The sequence below is a fragment of the Rhagoletis pomonella genome, unplaced genomic scaffold (genome assembly GCF_013731165.1).
Source record: "Rhagoletis pomonella isolate Grant_MI unplaced genomic scaffold, Rhpom_1.0 Rhpom_scaffold_00008, whole genome shotgun sequence".
Lineage (NCBI taxonomy): Eukaryota > Metazoa > Arthropoda > Insecta > Diptera > Tephritidae > Rhagoletis > Rhagoletis pomonella.
Genome location: NW_023458562.1, coordinates 38109162 through 38125596, shown reverse-complemented (window position 1 = coordinate 38125596; position 16435 = coordinate 38109162).

The following is a 16435-nucleotide window of genomic DNA, read 5'->3' as shown; positions in this document are numbered from 1 at the left end:
ATATATGTACCTCGCTAACCGTTGTACCAATTTGTACTAAACTCGGTACGGTAAGCCGGCTTGTCATGTAGCGTTAATTTTCGGAAAGGTGGAAAACATATATTTAATACTTGCGCCGGGCATTTAATGTTCGGCTCCGCCCGACTTTCTTATTTGTTTAATAAAGTTTTATTTACGATCTTGGTTTTAAGCTACGTATTCTTCATTAAATGTAAATGTTTTAATCAAAGATTTACATATTTATGTTCGCTTAAGTACCCGCATCGAGGTACTTAAGCGGGTTCTTTTAAGTACCCAACCCGCCTAAGTACCTCAAAAAGCTGAAATTTTCCGTGAGGTACTTAAGCGGGTTTCACTGTATACCAAAGATTTTTTTATTATAAATCATATATTTAAGGGTGTTTTTATGCTCTTTTTTATCTTGTGCACATCTTTTAATATAGTTAATTTCGCCTTTTTTTTAAGATAAACAAGTTTTTAATAAAATAAGTTTTATTTTAATATTAAATTAAGCTTTAATTACCTTTCCAACCATATCCATACTTTGAAAATTGGTTCAAAACTTTTAAAATATAACCCTTTGAAAATATTGAAAATTCCACGTTTACCCTCCCTAACCACAGCTCCTATGATTTGCACAAAAAAAATGTATTCCATTAAAATCATGGCTCGCCGGCCATGTTCACTTTTCCTTTTTCTTAGCTCAACAGGCCCTATTCGTTACTTGTTCCCAAAATTACATTAATAGAGTCGTGAATTCCCCTAATATGCTTTCCATTCATCTCTGTAAAAATATTTCCATTGGTACCCCTGCAATTGAAATGTCACTTAAGAAAAGATTAGGCAAAATCTTAACTGAACAGATCGCCAATTTCTGGGTAATGGAATATGTACATACAAAATGCATTCAACAGATTTTCGCCTGACAGTTTGAAATTTATTTGAACTTATGCGAAGTATGCATATCAGACCATAACATTCGCGAATGCGAACGATCTGGACTTGTTTCATGCTTCTCGTTCACGAAAGAGAATCAATAGAGAATATTTGATACGTTCACGTTCGCGTATAAAATCACAAATGTATGTACGCGAACGTTCATATATGAAAATTTCCGAACCCTGCTAAAGATACTTAGGCAAAATATTATAAATTTAAAATGGCTATAGCAAAGAAAATTTACCAAAAAATGCAAAACGATTTTGAGGTTTTACTATACGAGTCTAGGTCTTTCATCCTGCGTTGGAATTATCGCGCCCCCAAAAATGCTGTTGCACAGTGTCATTTGTTTTTTGTTATTTTTTTGCCTAATAACAATTATATTAGAATTTGTATTCGTAGTCTTTTTGGACTAAAATCTGAAAAGTGTCAAAATGCCAGAGCGTAAGCAAAATGCGCTCACTAAAAGAGAATAACAGGAAAAGTAAAGGAACGCAAAAAACCAAATTTTTAGTCCAAAAAATGGCAACAACAAAGCTAAAGTCAAATAAGAATGGAAATGTATGTACAAAACACATTCACACAATCACAAGCACAATAAACACTTACTATATCAATTATTTTTTGCCTCCATCCGATTTCAATTCACTTTTTTTACTTTTTAGATTATTCTCACTTTTTGCGTTTTCTTTAATTTCCGTTAAATTAACTTTAGTTGAGTTTGACACTTTTCAGGATTTTGCCAGAAAAAAATCTTCTAACTAAATCTGACTACTTCGGACTGATGAGAGTCACTCTCACTGTTTGTTACTCTCTCATTTTTGCTGTCATTTCCGAGTTAAGGAACGCTTTTTGGACTAAATCTGACTACTTCGGACTTTTTCTGACTATTTCTGGGAGATAAGGAACGCTCCTATTATGAACTCGATGAAGAAGTCTAATGAGCAGATGTGGTAATCTCCGAAATAAAAGCTATAACTTCTACCAAATGTAAATTATTGTTGTTCTTTCACAAAATTTGCATTAAAAACGGCCTCAAGCTCAATAAAAGTTGTTGAATATTCTCTTAAATAAATGAGAAAATTCTTATTCATAATTTTCAAAGCCAGTTTTTTCCGAAATGTTAATATTAGGTAATATAAGCGACTGTTTTGAAATCTATCACAGTTGAGACTGTTTTAAGTAGACGCACAAAAAACTTTTCTCTCATGGCCTCATCGCCTTGGGCTATTTTGGGCGATTTTTGCCCTTCAAATCAATTTTTTATGCGCGTCGAAACACGTGAAAAGTAGGTTGGGGAGGGAGAGGTTTAGTTTTGATGTGGCAACACTTGTGTTGTTATCGATGTTATTGTGGCATATCGAATATTAAACCGCCATTTGTGACAACTCTCACTGAATTTGATATTTGCAACTTCATTTGGGGAAATAGCCGAATTCGCCTTTTTATAGCTTTTTATTTTATTTTTAGCGCCGAGTGCTTAAGAACGGATTGTGCGATTAATCAATTAATATGAATTATAATAAATTTATTAGCTGCGCAGTTCTATTAGAAAATGTGTTAATACAAATAATTTTTAAAACTATGAGTATTTATAAAGAAAATTGTTTCTGCACCACTATTACACCGTGCGACAAAAACAAAAAAATTTCGAAACACCCGAAAAAAATCGATATACTCACGAAACTATTAGTTTTTCACTCTGACTTCATGATTTTTTATTCAAAGGACTTTGAAATTTTAAAGATGTGATTAATTCAAAAAAATATTTTAAAAAATCAGTGCTATGTAGAATAACCATATGGGTACCAAATGAGAGAAAAAATTCTGTAAAATTTAAAAACAACAAAGTTTTTTGGTTTACAAGGACAAATAGGTATGTATTGAAAATGCGCTTTTAAAAAATTTCATCTTTTTAAGTTAATAAAGTTTGCAGGACGAGATTCTATGATGAGGTCGTTCGTATATTAGGCCTAAAACAATAATTTTTGCAAAAAAATATTGCAAATTTTCAAGGATATTTAAGGACAAAATTCGTAAAGGATATTTTCATACCCATTCTTCCTTATGCCCCAAAAAATAATTTCTGTTATAATTCTACAGAGTTTTTTCTCTTATATGATACCCATATTGTTATCCTACATTGCACTGAATTTTTTAAATAATTTTTTGAAATAATCATATTTTTTAAATTTCAAAGTTCTTTAAAAAATCCTGAAGTCTGAGAGAAAAATTAAGTACGCAGTTTTACTATAATTTGCCCATAGTTTCGCGAATATATTATTTTTTTTTTGTGTGTAAAATTTACTGTCGCACGGTGTTATATAAGTGATTTCTGTTATTTATTATTACCCTGAAGGTATTATATCCGTTTTTGGCTTTAAAAGCTATGTTATAACAAGATCTCATTTTTAAAATAAAAGATTTGTTAAGCCGATTTCACGAATTTTATTTATGAAAAAATGGGCTATTTTTTCAGAAATTGCGCTTTTTTAAACAATGTGGACATCCTGGTACAAACATTCATGCATACATAGAGGTATACGCCGCCGAACCCTCCCGCTGCTACGCAAACTATGGACCTATGAACTGTGGAGGGTAGGTCTTATTTGGCCCACCCTGCATATTTATTTGTAATTTATTTGCATATCGCACACCATCTCCAAAAGAGGCACAACTCAAAAATCAGATCCGAAAATATAACAAATATATAATCGATCAGATTCAACGCAGTTATATTAAAATAGGTATAACAGTAGTTTTCTAGTTAGTGGATGTAATCATGAAGAAAAAAAATATTTACATTATTTGGAGATAAATCCTACAAAGAGATTTATGCAAAAAAATCTACCTAAATTTTTTTGAGTAGTGCCGCTTGTCTCCTAATGGGCTCCCGTTGTGTAATATACTCGTACATAACTTCTTAATAATCCAACTCCTTTCTGATTGGCTCAAATTGTAACATTTCACTTACCCACATACATATGTACAAGTTTACATAGTTATTTAAACTTCCATTTGATTGTAACATACATTTATATATATTTACATATGTACATACATTCGTATTACAGCATTCATACATATGTGCATGCAAGCCAGTTAGAAAGCTTCGCGGTTCTCGTGCATATGTAATAAGATTATTCATATGAATCGCTGAGCAATTGTGGTAACACCCAATTTTACAGCCCTGTGGTATTGGGGACAAATACGACACGCTATGACTGTAGCATTATCCAACACATTGGTTCAAGGAACTCGCATGCGCGTGTTTAAAACGGTAACCAGTCAAATCAGATTTAAAACAAGTAAATATGTAAATATAAGTTCGAGTGAAACCGAACTTTATATACCACGCGCTTATTAAATGACGTTTTTCCGTCTTTCTGTAAACTACATCATAAGCAAGGGTTTTTACCCCCTATTTTAAACATTTTCGATAATGTGCTCAATTATAATTAATGAAATAATTGAACCGTGTTTGGCCGAAACAAAAAAAAGGAACAGTCCAGCGCCTTCGTCTTGGTCGTAGAATACGTGGTATGGTTAAGAGCATATCCAAGTAAAAAACGAAAGCACACACTAAGCAAAAAATATCGATAACAAAAGCGATAATAATATCGGTAGCAAAATCGCTAAAAACATCGATAAAGAAATCGATGAAAATATTGATGACAATACTGATTACAAAATCAATTACAAAATCTATCCAAAAATCGATTACAAAATCCATAACAAAGTCGATAACAAAATCGATTACAAAGTCGATAACAAAATCCATAACAAAATCCATAAAAATATCGATAGCAACATCAAAAAAAAATATCGAATATAAATCCTATAAAAAATCGATAACAATATCGATAGCAAAATCGATCAGAATATCGGTAACAAAACCGATAAAAGTATCGATGACAAAAACGGTAATAATATCGATAAAAGTGTTGATCATTATATCGGTAAGTTCCGAAAACATCGAAAGCAAAATCAATAACAATATCGATAACAAATTCGATGAAAATATCGATAACGAAAGCAATAATTAAATCGATAGCCAAATCGTTAACAAAATCAATAAAAATATCGATAACAAAACCGATAAAAATATCGATTACAAAATCGATTAAAATACCGACAACAAAATCTATAAAAATATCGAAACCGATAAAAATATCTATTACAAAATAGATTAAAATACCGACAACAAAATCTATAAAAATATCGATAATGAAATCGATAGACTTATCGATAACAATACCGATAACAAAATCGATAACAATACCGATAACAAAATCGATAAAAATATCGATAAAAAAATCGATAAATAATCGATCGTAAAATCGATAACAGTGTCGATAACAAAATCGACAACAAAATCAATAAAAATATCGATAACAAAATCGAGAAAAAATATCGATAACAAAATCGAAAAAAATATCGTTCATTATATCGATAAGTTCTGAAAATATCGATAGCAAAATCAATAAAAATATCTATAAAAATTTCGATAGCAAAGTATCGATTATTATATCGATAAAACCCGAAATATGTACATACGGACACATACATACTTTTTGTGTCCTTCCCACACTTCCAATGCATGCACGTGTTTGCAAAATGATGACGAAGTGATTTTGTATGGAAAATCATTTATACCCATATATTTGAATAAAATAAACATATATAGAAGATATCAACCAATACTTCCCATATACCAAACGAAAGGAAAACTCTTGAGCTTTTGATTAAAGAAAACACAAACAAAATCATTCGAGCGGTTTTCGAGCATATTGGTAATGAAAAAAATTTTAAAATTTTTTCAACAGTTTTTTGCCTTAAAATGCTCAATATTTTTTGAATTTATATAAAATTTGTACACGATAATATTTCTACTGCTCCGAAGAACCTATGTCCCGAAAATGAAAGTTGTATCTGCCAACTATAAGTTGCTAGAGCACGTTTAAGCCTCAAGATTGACCCCAAAATAAGGCAATGTTTACCGTTGTGTTTCCGACAGAAACCGAATTGGTTACTTACAAAATGAATCTGTCGATAGGTTTGGAATTTTATCTTTTAAACGCCACACTTTTCTTTGAAATCGTTTCATTAGTTCTTGTGCAATAAGTGTTTTCGTGAAACTCTAAAAATTACAACTACAACATTTCAGCATAGCCTCCATATCGTAAGGTAAGACGTATTCTACGTCAAAAATAGAACCTTGTATGCAATATTAAGAAGGCTTATTCGGCGATAATTGGCGCAAATGGCGGGATCTCCCTACTTCTGGACTGGATAAAGTACACTGAGATTCCTATCTTCGGGTATATATTCATCAGACCAAATTCAGCCGGTATACTGTCGGTTCCGGGGGCCTTGTTGGTTTTAAGCCGCCTTATTGCTGTTCTCACCTCGTGTTGATCAAGTGGATGAACGTGAGTTTCGTCCCTATACAAACGCGCCACCTGTGTCGCCATTTAGAAGCGTCCTCATCTCAAGTGTACTGTGGACATCTGTTATCAGATTTCCATCTTCATCTCTACAGAAACCAGCCCCGATCTTTAAACCATTTTATTGCTGACTTATTTTTTTATAGAATTTTCGAGCCGCTTCCTGTCTGCCAGCATCTCAAGCGCTTCGCATTTATGTCTTTCTGCCTCTCCTTTCTTTCTTTTGGATAGACGTCTCTCCTCCATCCTCATCTCCCGGTATAGTTCCACTGTCGCTCGCTTAGCTATTGACTGCATGGTGGCTTTGTAGGCTGCGTATTTATCAGCTATTCCTGCGTGGTGTCTGTTGTGACTGCAGCTTCTCGACGTCGAACTTTCGTCGCGTTATCCGACACAAGTTCTTCATTGCACAGAGGCGCATGCGGACCTTGCCTGCAACAAGGCAGTGCTCCGAGTCGATGCTTACTCCTCGGATAGAAGGCACATCAAGAACGCTCAAAGCGTATCTTTCGTCTATCACAACATAATCTATTTGGTTCTTCGTTCTTTGATCAGGGGACAGGGGGCTTCGTGTATGTTTCGGTGCTGGTGTGTGGTACTACTTATTATCATGTTCCATGCCACGGAAAAGTCGATCAGCGTCAATCCGTTGTCAGAGGTGTTGTTATGAAGGCTGAATTTTCCGACTGTTGGACCACAAATGCCTTCCATGCCCAGCGTGGCGTTAAAGTAGCCCACACGATTTTAACATCGTGGAGGGGGTAGCACTCATTTGTTTCCTCTAAGCGCTCTTAAAACTGCTCTTTAGTTTCATCGTTCTTCTGCTCCATCGGGGCGTGCGCACAAATCAGGCTCAGGTTGTTGAATTTTCACTTACGGGAGTGAACCTGGAGACGAGGTGTTGTACACTGAGGGAAAAAAATTTTAGAATTAAAAAAACGTGTTAAATTTAAAAAATACGCATATGAAAGAGCACCAACCCAACTCATTTTAAATTTGAGTATATACGTTATAAAATATGTGGCTGTGTGGTATGCAGATGCTTTTTCGTGATTAAGAAGGAAAAAGAATCATACTTATGTTCCGTCTGATGGTAATTGAACCCGGACCCTCTTGGCCGCAACCAATTGTATCAAGCGTCTTTGCACACTCAGCTACAGCCATATATGTGAATGTGTCTTCAAATGTTGAGTTTGAATCAGGGAAGCCTGCTCGTGGAGTGCGGGGAATTTCAGTTTGCGTGGGGAATCGGGGAATGGACCGCTTTTTGTGGGGAATATCAGCTCGTTCAATTCCAGTACAATAAAGTTTCAAATGGCCAAAAATTACCGTTGATTTTTTAGAATTTTGTTTATGCCTTTGCTTTCATATAACGAAGAAACATAATATATTTTCATATGGAATAAAACCGCAAAAACTTCGGGAAAAAATTCTAAAACGACAATTTTTAGACACTTGAAACTTGTACTTTGTTATAATAGAATTGAGTGGGCTGTAAAACGGCGTCAAAATATTTATCGAAAATCGCATGGTGGGATAATAACAAGGTGTTGTCAGTAGCGACGTGTTTGTTGTGATTTTGACAAGATCGGCATGCTTATTTTCAGTGCTGCCGATCTTAATTCTTATACAACTATTCGTTGAGAAATAGTATTTAAAATACCCACTTTAGTAACACGTTTTATCGCGATTTTTAAAGAACTTGGTGTTTACAGAACAATATTAGTATTTAAAATTGCTGGATTTGTACAATTTTTGTCCTCAAACAGTAAAAAAAAAAATAAAAGATATCGTGGTTATCAATGGAAAAAAACGTACACAAAAATCGTATGGAAAGGCGATTTTTTATACTAAATAACTTTTGCTGCATTGTCATAATATTGAGCCAAATGAACTACTGATACACTAGAATATAGTGGCTGCATGGTTAAATTAGGAATTCGCTTATATTGTCGATATTTATGTGTTTTAATCTGCCTTATTTTACGGCTTTTACTTTTTTAAAGTTACAATATATGTCCAAGCTGTGTGGAGGTGTTGAAAATCCGACTCCCAATTGAATAGAATATTAGACCTGCTTATCAACTCAACTAATTGTGTTATTTCCATATTGTATATTTACTGAGGATTAAAACACAAGCTGTTGATTAAACCTACTTTAGTATTTTTCCATACACTTCTTTGTAGATGAAAAATAAATTTCAACTTAAATATCGATATTGCGGTTAAAGTATCGATGTCTTCGATATATCGACCTTGGAATATCGATTCAAAAAATCGATTATCGTGCGATGAAATATCGATACGATATCGAACATTCCTACATGGAAAATCGAGTTAGAAAGCTCGAAATTTTTAGGAAAGTTTGTTGAATATTTTTCAAATATTGCACAAAGTTTCAAATTTGGATTTATACGGTATTTGTTAAAGAATGAACTATATTTATTTAAAAAAAATAACTAACAAAATAAAAATAATTGGCGCGACTAAAATTTTTTCGACCACTGAGCGTACGTAAATTGTATATAAACCTTTTTATTATTTATTTGTTAACTAACTTTATATAAGTTTGATTTGGTTTATGAATACATACATAGATGAATTACATTTAAAACTAAAATAAACAGAAAGACCAGTAATATATCAAAATACATTAAATTTTTGTGTTTTTTTTTATAAGGGGATATCTATGGGTGGGAAATTTTACGTAATTTCGAGCAAAATCGGGGAATTTCATTGTCGAAATCGGGGAACTCTTAAAAATGAGTTGGCTACCCTGGTTTGAATCAACATCACAGCGTGTGATTAGTGCATTATGTCATACCATGTATGTGTGTATGTGTTCTCACCGCTGTACATGCTTTGTATACATATACTTTCTTAATTACATATGAAAAAGCATCCGAGACGTGCAAAACGCCATCCGTTTAGTGAAAAATGCTTCGTTTTAATACGGGCGTATTTGAATTGAATATTTCCATTATACGTAGTGTATGTATTATAGAAAAATCTATTTCGTTAAGACTTTTCACTTGATTTAAATACGAACGTTTTTAAACGGTAATCAAATAAAAAATTTTTATTCTTAGCATTCTCCTTGCATTTATTGCAATCAGTGGCGTTCCAGAAACAAGCACAACAAAAAAATAAGTATTTGAACAATTTTAGCCTTAAAATGTTTTTTTAGACGAAAAAGTCTTCAAATAGAATGTTCATATTAGAAGCAACGGAAGTTGGCATTAAATACAGCATATCTGTGAAGCTTTATGAGTTTATCACGAAAATAAAAAAAAATGGCAGCATGCAGAATATCTGTCGCAGCTACAGTGAGTAACTTTAATATTCGGTTTTTTCATTACTATGCCTTTTATATTAAATTTCTACAGGATAAATTATAAAAACTGCACTTATTTCACATCATAGTTTATGACATGCATTAAAAGGAAACTACTTCGCTGCTAAAATGTTATGGTTGAAAACCGAAACGAAACCAAAAACGCAAAAAAGTCAGAATTTCACACAACATTAATATTCGGTTTTCTTAATAATGTAGCCAAATACTTGCAAATAAATGCATAAAATGTTAGGGAATAATACTTAATGTTAAATGCGTGGCCTTAATAACATCACTTACGCGTTTTGGAATATAATTAATTAATTTTAGTGTATAGTCTTGCCCGATTTCCACCCATTCTTCCTGCAACCTTTCTTTTAGGTCCCTTCGAGAAGTTATTGGCTTCCTTAGAACACACAGTCCAAACTCAATCCACGAATTATCGATGGAATATAAGCCAGGAGATTTCGGAGGAGTAAAGATCAGTTTTGGTCATTTGTAAAGCAGCCATTCTCACACAATGTGATGTATTTGCTTAGTATAATTATCTTGGTACAGTTTAAAACTGCGCAGAATTGTAATTTTCTCATCTGCTTTCGTCAAATTTGGCCTCCATATGTTAAATAAATATCCTTATTTTCAATATTCTCGATGAAAACGAGATTTTAACATCTCAGGGATGAAATGTAGCCCCAAGTCATTACATGGTCGTCTTCATGGTTTATTATCTGCATTAGGAGCTGCGGTTTCCGCGCTTCATTGGGCTTCCAACAATTGCGGCGCTTGCAAATAAGTCAAATTTGCATTCACCCAGGACAGGAACGTTCTTCCATCAATATTGGCAACATTTTTCTGGGGCATTTGTTTATTAATAGCTTTTACCTAATTACTCAGCCATAGGAACCATCAGACTTTAGAAGAAGACTATAAGTTTGGGTGATACGTTCTTTCCAAATGTCGATAAAATATAAGCAGCGGATTTTAGTGTTTTGGAGAGCAATCAGATGAAAAAATGGCAATTGTGCACAGTTTTAACTTTTACCAATATAATTATACTGAGAAAATACTTCACATTGTGCGAGTGTGGCTGCTTTTCAATTGGTCTAAACTGATTTTTACTCCTCCGTAATCTTCTGGCATGCCCCCATCGATAATTCGTGGAACGAGTTTGGAATAAAATTATTAATTATATCCTAAAACGTGTAAGTGATGTTATTAAAGTCACGGATTTAGCATTAAATATTATTCCTGTTGAACGAAATTATCGACCTTTCTGATGATGATGACGTTGACCAAGATATTAGAGAGAGCAGTGATGTTGATCCACATCCGCCTGCTAAACGGCAACTGGCCAAATCATTAATTTAATTTATTTAATTTTTTTACTTAAAGCTTTTCATAACTAACATTTCAAAATTATATTTTTTTCCATATTTTTATAATTTCTTTTTCAATGTTTCTTCAAAACCAACACTGAAAAAATTGGTACATAAGAAATGAGAAGTAAATTAATATTAAGCTGGAAAACGCAAGTTTTGTATTATGATTGTTTTCTTTTCAAATGAAATTTATTGAAGAAACTGAGAAGCATATTATAGATCAAACAGAAAGCAAAAATATTTAGTTTTGTGGAAAATATGTTCAAAAAGCATGAAAAAAAAAATTTCCAACATTTTGCTTCATAAGCACTACAAAAATTTTCTAAATCAATTTTTTTTTATTTCAATTGTTGCACAGGTCTCTAGCAAGAATTTGGCTTTAACAGATTGAAAAAATATCAATTAGTCGACGAGTTATAGCCAAAAAACCATATAAACAATAAGCTGAAAATCGGCATTTGACTGCAAAGTTCGAAGGTCGATTAAAAAAAATTCGAACTAACATAAACAAACGCCGCGATACGGGTCTTCTAATTTAGCCTCTATTTTCACCCCTCACTCTCAGAATCGACCTAACTTTTGCTAACCTGAATTCGTACCACAGTGTAATCACAGGTATTCTCTTCCCAGATAGTTATGCTTCACATAGAAATTCGTGCTCCCTTACTTTTACTTTTACTTTCACTTGGCTTTGCTTTTTGTTTTCGCTCAATTAAATTTTTATAATTTTTCAAAACAAAAGAAAAAACGTTTGAAATTAAGTGAGCCATACAAATTTTGAATTTATTTACTAAGGAAAAGTTTTTTTCTTCGGTTTTTGCAAATTAAATAAATCCACTGCAACAAGGTTTGTTAAAACCAAATACGTGTACATATATGATTTATGGGGTATGGAAATCCCTTTTCCTAAACCTTTTATTGCGGGCAACAATGACGTTTTTCAAATAAGGCGGATCAGAATATGCGCTCTCTGGGAAGACAACATGATTCAATAATTAAAGGTTTGCTCATTAGTGACATTCGAGTTTTGACACTCCCTTAGCTCCCTTAGCTCATAGCCTTTTATTTTAAATAATATGTCTTTTAATATTATTATTCCAGAACAAAGGTCATCCATTTTAATTCCCAATTTTCTTACAAATTACTGAAATATATTTATATTTATAACTGAAGAAATAAAGTATTTTTGCATACTATATTTTTTTCCAACAGTTTACAGTACGAAGACCGGAAACATAGTACAATACTATAAATTATAGTACGGTTGGCAACCCTAGCTCCAACTCTCAAAGTATTCATTTCGGAACCCGCTGATGGTATCAGGGGAAGAGGGAGGACCCCACTTTGATGCAAAGGCCAAGTATAGAAAGACTTTGCTTCACTTGGCATTCCTTTTAGTGTTTTCACTTCTATCCGACACTGGGATACCTCAGATATGTTAGTTTAGTCGGAATCTACAATGTAAACGTTCTCTACCTACAAACACTAACTGGAAGCGGATATTTATAATAAGCAGGGAACGGATTTTTAGGACCTAAAAACTATAAAAAAGGCAAAATAAAGTAACGAAATAGGCTGGAAAAGGCAAAATAAAATAGCGAAAAAGGCAGGAAAAGGCACCAGGTATTGCAAAAAAGGCAAAACAAAATAGCGAAAAAGGCAGGAAAAGGCAAAAAAAGGTATTGCAAAAAAAGCAAAATAAGGCACTAAAAAAGACAGAAAATACAAAGAACAATCAAAAAATATATTTATTTTAGAAATGCTTATATTACAAGTAAAAAGAGAAAAACTATGAACTAGTTTCATTATATGAAAAATTTGTACTTTGAATCTTTGACTATTTTATCCTTTCGAGTTTCTAACTTATAAAACTTTAATCTGTATAGTTGTAGTAACATTGAACCATAAGATGCATTTTGAAGTTTTCTGGCAGCATTTTCATTCGATTTTCGCGAAGAAAAGCCTTGAATGTAATAAATGTGCGCTCGACGTAAGTTGATACAAGTGGAGCCCAATTTAAATATCGAACGTTTGAAACGTTTATATTATCAGAAATAGGGGCATTTTCCTCGCCCTTTACAATTTTACCCACACTCCTTATTGTCTTCAAGCCTACGTTAGCTGAGAGAACGGCTTTGAATTTTTTCAAGACCAATTTGGCAAGAGGTCCCTGCGCTTCTATAAGCCGCATGGGCATGTGTATATTTTTTAATCTTAAAAAAAAATCGTAAATGCTATAATCACTTTTTTAAAGGTAGAAAGGCAAAAAAAGGCAAAAAAAAGGCAAATATCTTAAAAAAGGCAAAAAAAGGCAACTTCAAATGTGTATATATGGAATCAAGGAAAGCTAAATCGTGGACATTCTTAATCAAATATACTCTATCTCTTTAGCAGAAAAAAAGGCAATTTCCATAAAATCCGTTCCCTGATAATAAGTAATGGAAAATATCCCTCCTTATTCATTTTCAGCGGGCGACCTTGGCTACTAAAGTTTAAGTTTAATTTGTCGGTATATTACAGCAGCGATCGAGGTTTGGTGGGTGTATAAATTGACGTATAACTAGTTATATATGAAGCCCTTATAACCGTGCAACCAAATAAATGTCATTCCACATGAAAAGTGTCATGTATTTCGTCGAATAATTACCATCAACATTGCGTGATTGGTTGAATCAGAGCTCAGAAAAACAAACGACATACTTACATACATGTACATCTAGGTATGTATGTACATAAATATATACAAACATGCATACTGAAATAGTAAACTATGAAAGAAGTAAACCGACAGACATGTTAATATAACCAAATGTGCGTACGTGTGGACGTTAGCACATACCTGTATAAGTCTGTTTTTGAGTACCACCCTCAATCTGAACAAACTCTATACATACATATGTACATATAATTGTTAGTGTGAATATGCTCGCACATGGGCGTCGAACTTCGAAGTCTACCTTATATGTAGGTATACAATCTTCGATTATTACCGCTTAGCTTGCAGTTGCCATAAGCCTAAGTCGGCTCAGCTCGATGTTCTGGTCACATACATAAGTACACATTTTCATGAGTCTATCTCTTCATATTCTGGTACTTATAAATATCGGGCAAAAGTTATAATACCATTTCATGCTCATGAAAGGTATAGTTTTCAGATTTCAAATCGGTGAAGTAGGTAACGAAATATAAATTTAAACATTTTCTTAACTTCTTCCCAGCGTATTTATTAAAATGTCATTTTCAAAAATTTCATGCATTGCTATGCCATGTCATTCCATCTCAAACATACTGTTATAGCATGTCATTGCTTCTTAGCTCAGCTGTTGTTTGCCGTTGTGTTTCTGCAGCATATTTTTAATACTGTTTAATCCTGCCTTGTATGAAAATGTATATAGCAGGGGTGGGCAAGGCCGAGGCCGAAAAGAGCCACATCTAAGTTCTGAATGCTACAAAGAGCCACAAAAAAAGAACCAGAAAAACAAAAAATTTATTTTCAAATAAAATTATTATTAGAAATGAAAAACATTAATTTTATTATTATTCTATTGTACGTAAGATAGATATAAAAGAAAATTCAAAAGATCCCTTTGGCGAGATTTTTAAAATCTGGTTTTAGGTCAGTTAAAGCCGTTCGTAACAATTATGTTAAATGTTGGATAGTCAATAGGTACGTTCGTTTAAAATCTCCAATAAAAAATGCCCAACATCGAAATTCCGCCAAAATATCATCTGTTCTCTCACAAGAGAAAAATATCCAAAATAGTACGCGAACAGAAAATTTGCAGAAACTTACGAACAGCTGATAGAAATTTTGTTTACATTAACAGGTCTATTCTGCACGTTACCGAAGATTTTGTGACCGGAAAATTTTATTACCAAAAAATTTTACCACTTCTTGTCACCGCGATTCTAGGTAAGTTGGTAAGGCAGTGAAAATATTCAGCAACTCAGCTGGGCAATATTTTGTTACCAGCTTATGAGATGTTAGCCAAATTTACCGGTTACAAGAGAGCACAGAATGCGAAAAAGGTTTAAAAATTTACAGACACTTTAATTACCGGTTATAAAATTTATGTTACCAGCGCAGAATAGACCTGTAAAAAGTATAAAATTGAAAACGTAAGAAAACAAATCCTGAATTCTTATCCTGACACAGTTCACTGACTAAACGAATAATTACTTATTTCTTACAAGTTTAATTAGTCGCATTTTACTATTTCAACTTCCAAACCATCAAATTCAATTTAGGGATTTGCGTAAATTCCAATCAGCTCTTCTTGACCAGCTATTTTCTTGTTGGCAAATTGCTGTGGGCTAAAATAATTATTTATATGTATAATATGTATGTATGTAAAATATGTATGTATATGTGTAATATGTATGAAATATGTATTTAAAAAGTAAAAAGATCTAAAATGTTCTAAGCAAGGAGAAAGTAAAAAGAGCCCCACCTTGCTAAGCATAGAGCCGCATTTGGCTCAAAGAGCCACGTTTGCCCACCGTTGGTATAAAGATTTTAATTAAATAATTGTTTAATAAATTTTACTTATAGGAGCTTGCAAAATTCGGAAAATTCCTTCCCGTATATACAATTTAAATATTAATGCTGAATATATCGCATGTGTTCCTTTTGTTGGCATGCATTCGGCAGTGTCTTCATATATCACTTTCAAACATGTATAAGCGGCATGATATAAACTGGCATTTGCATGATGTGTTACATGTCGCTATGTTTTGTATATATCAAACTAAAGTGCAAGCTGCAGTTGCAGTTGACCGTGTTTGTCGAAAAAAGTAAAAAGCGGCCGAAAAGTCGATAGTGAGTAATATAATCTATTGAAAAATATTAACCATATATCCGTGGAATTGAGATTCGGAAAAGTTATTAGGTATTATTCATAGTTTTTAAATATATTTCACGAAAGTAAAAAATAAAAATAGCTGAGATCCCTTTATTTTTTAAACACCTAGGATATCACTGACCATTGAAAAGGACCCTGAATGACCGCAAACCTCAAAGCATTACACATTTTTGTATGTGATTTTTAAAATGAACGATCCAAAATTAGCCGGTATACATATTTAAAATTTTTAGAACCAGTGGTTGAATTTTTGTACTGAAACTGTTAACCCTAAAAGTATAATCTACGTCTGCGAGGCGTACACGCAATGGGTCGTTTTTTTATTTTAACACAAAATTTATTTTTATTTTGTTGTTTTAAATAAATGCCGTTATAGTTTTTATTAATAAAACTATGTTTTATTATTAGTCAAATATAAAATGCTTTTCACCGTAAACGGCGCCAATTTCCAATAATTATTGCGTTTCAGATTAA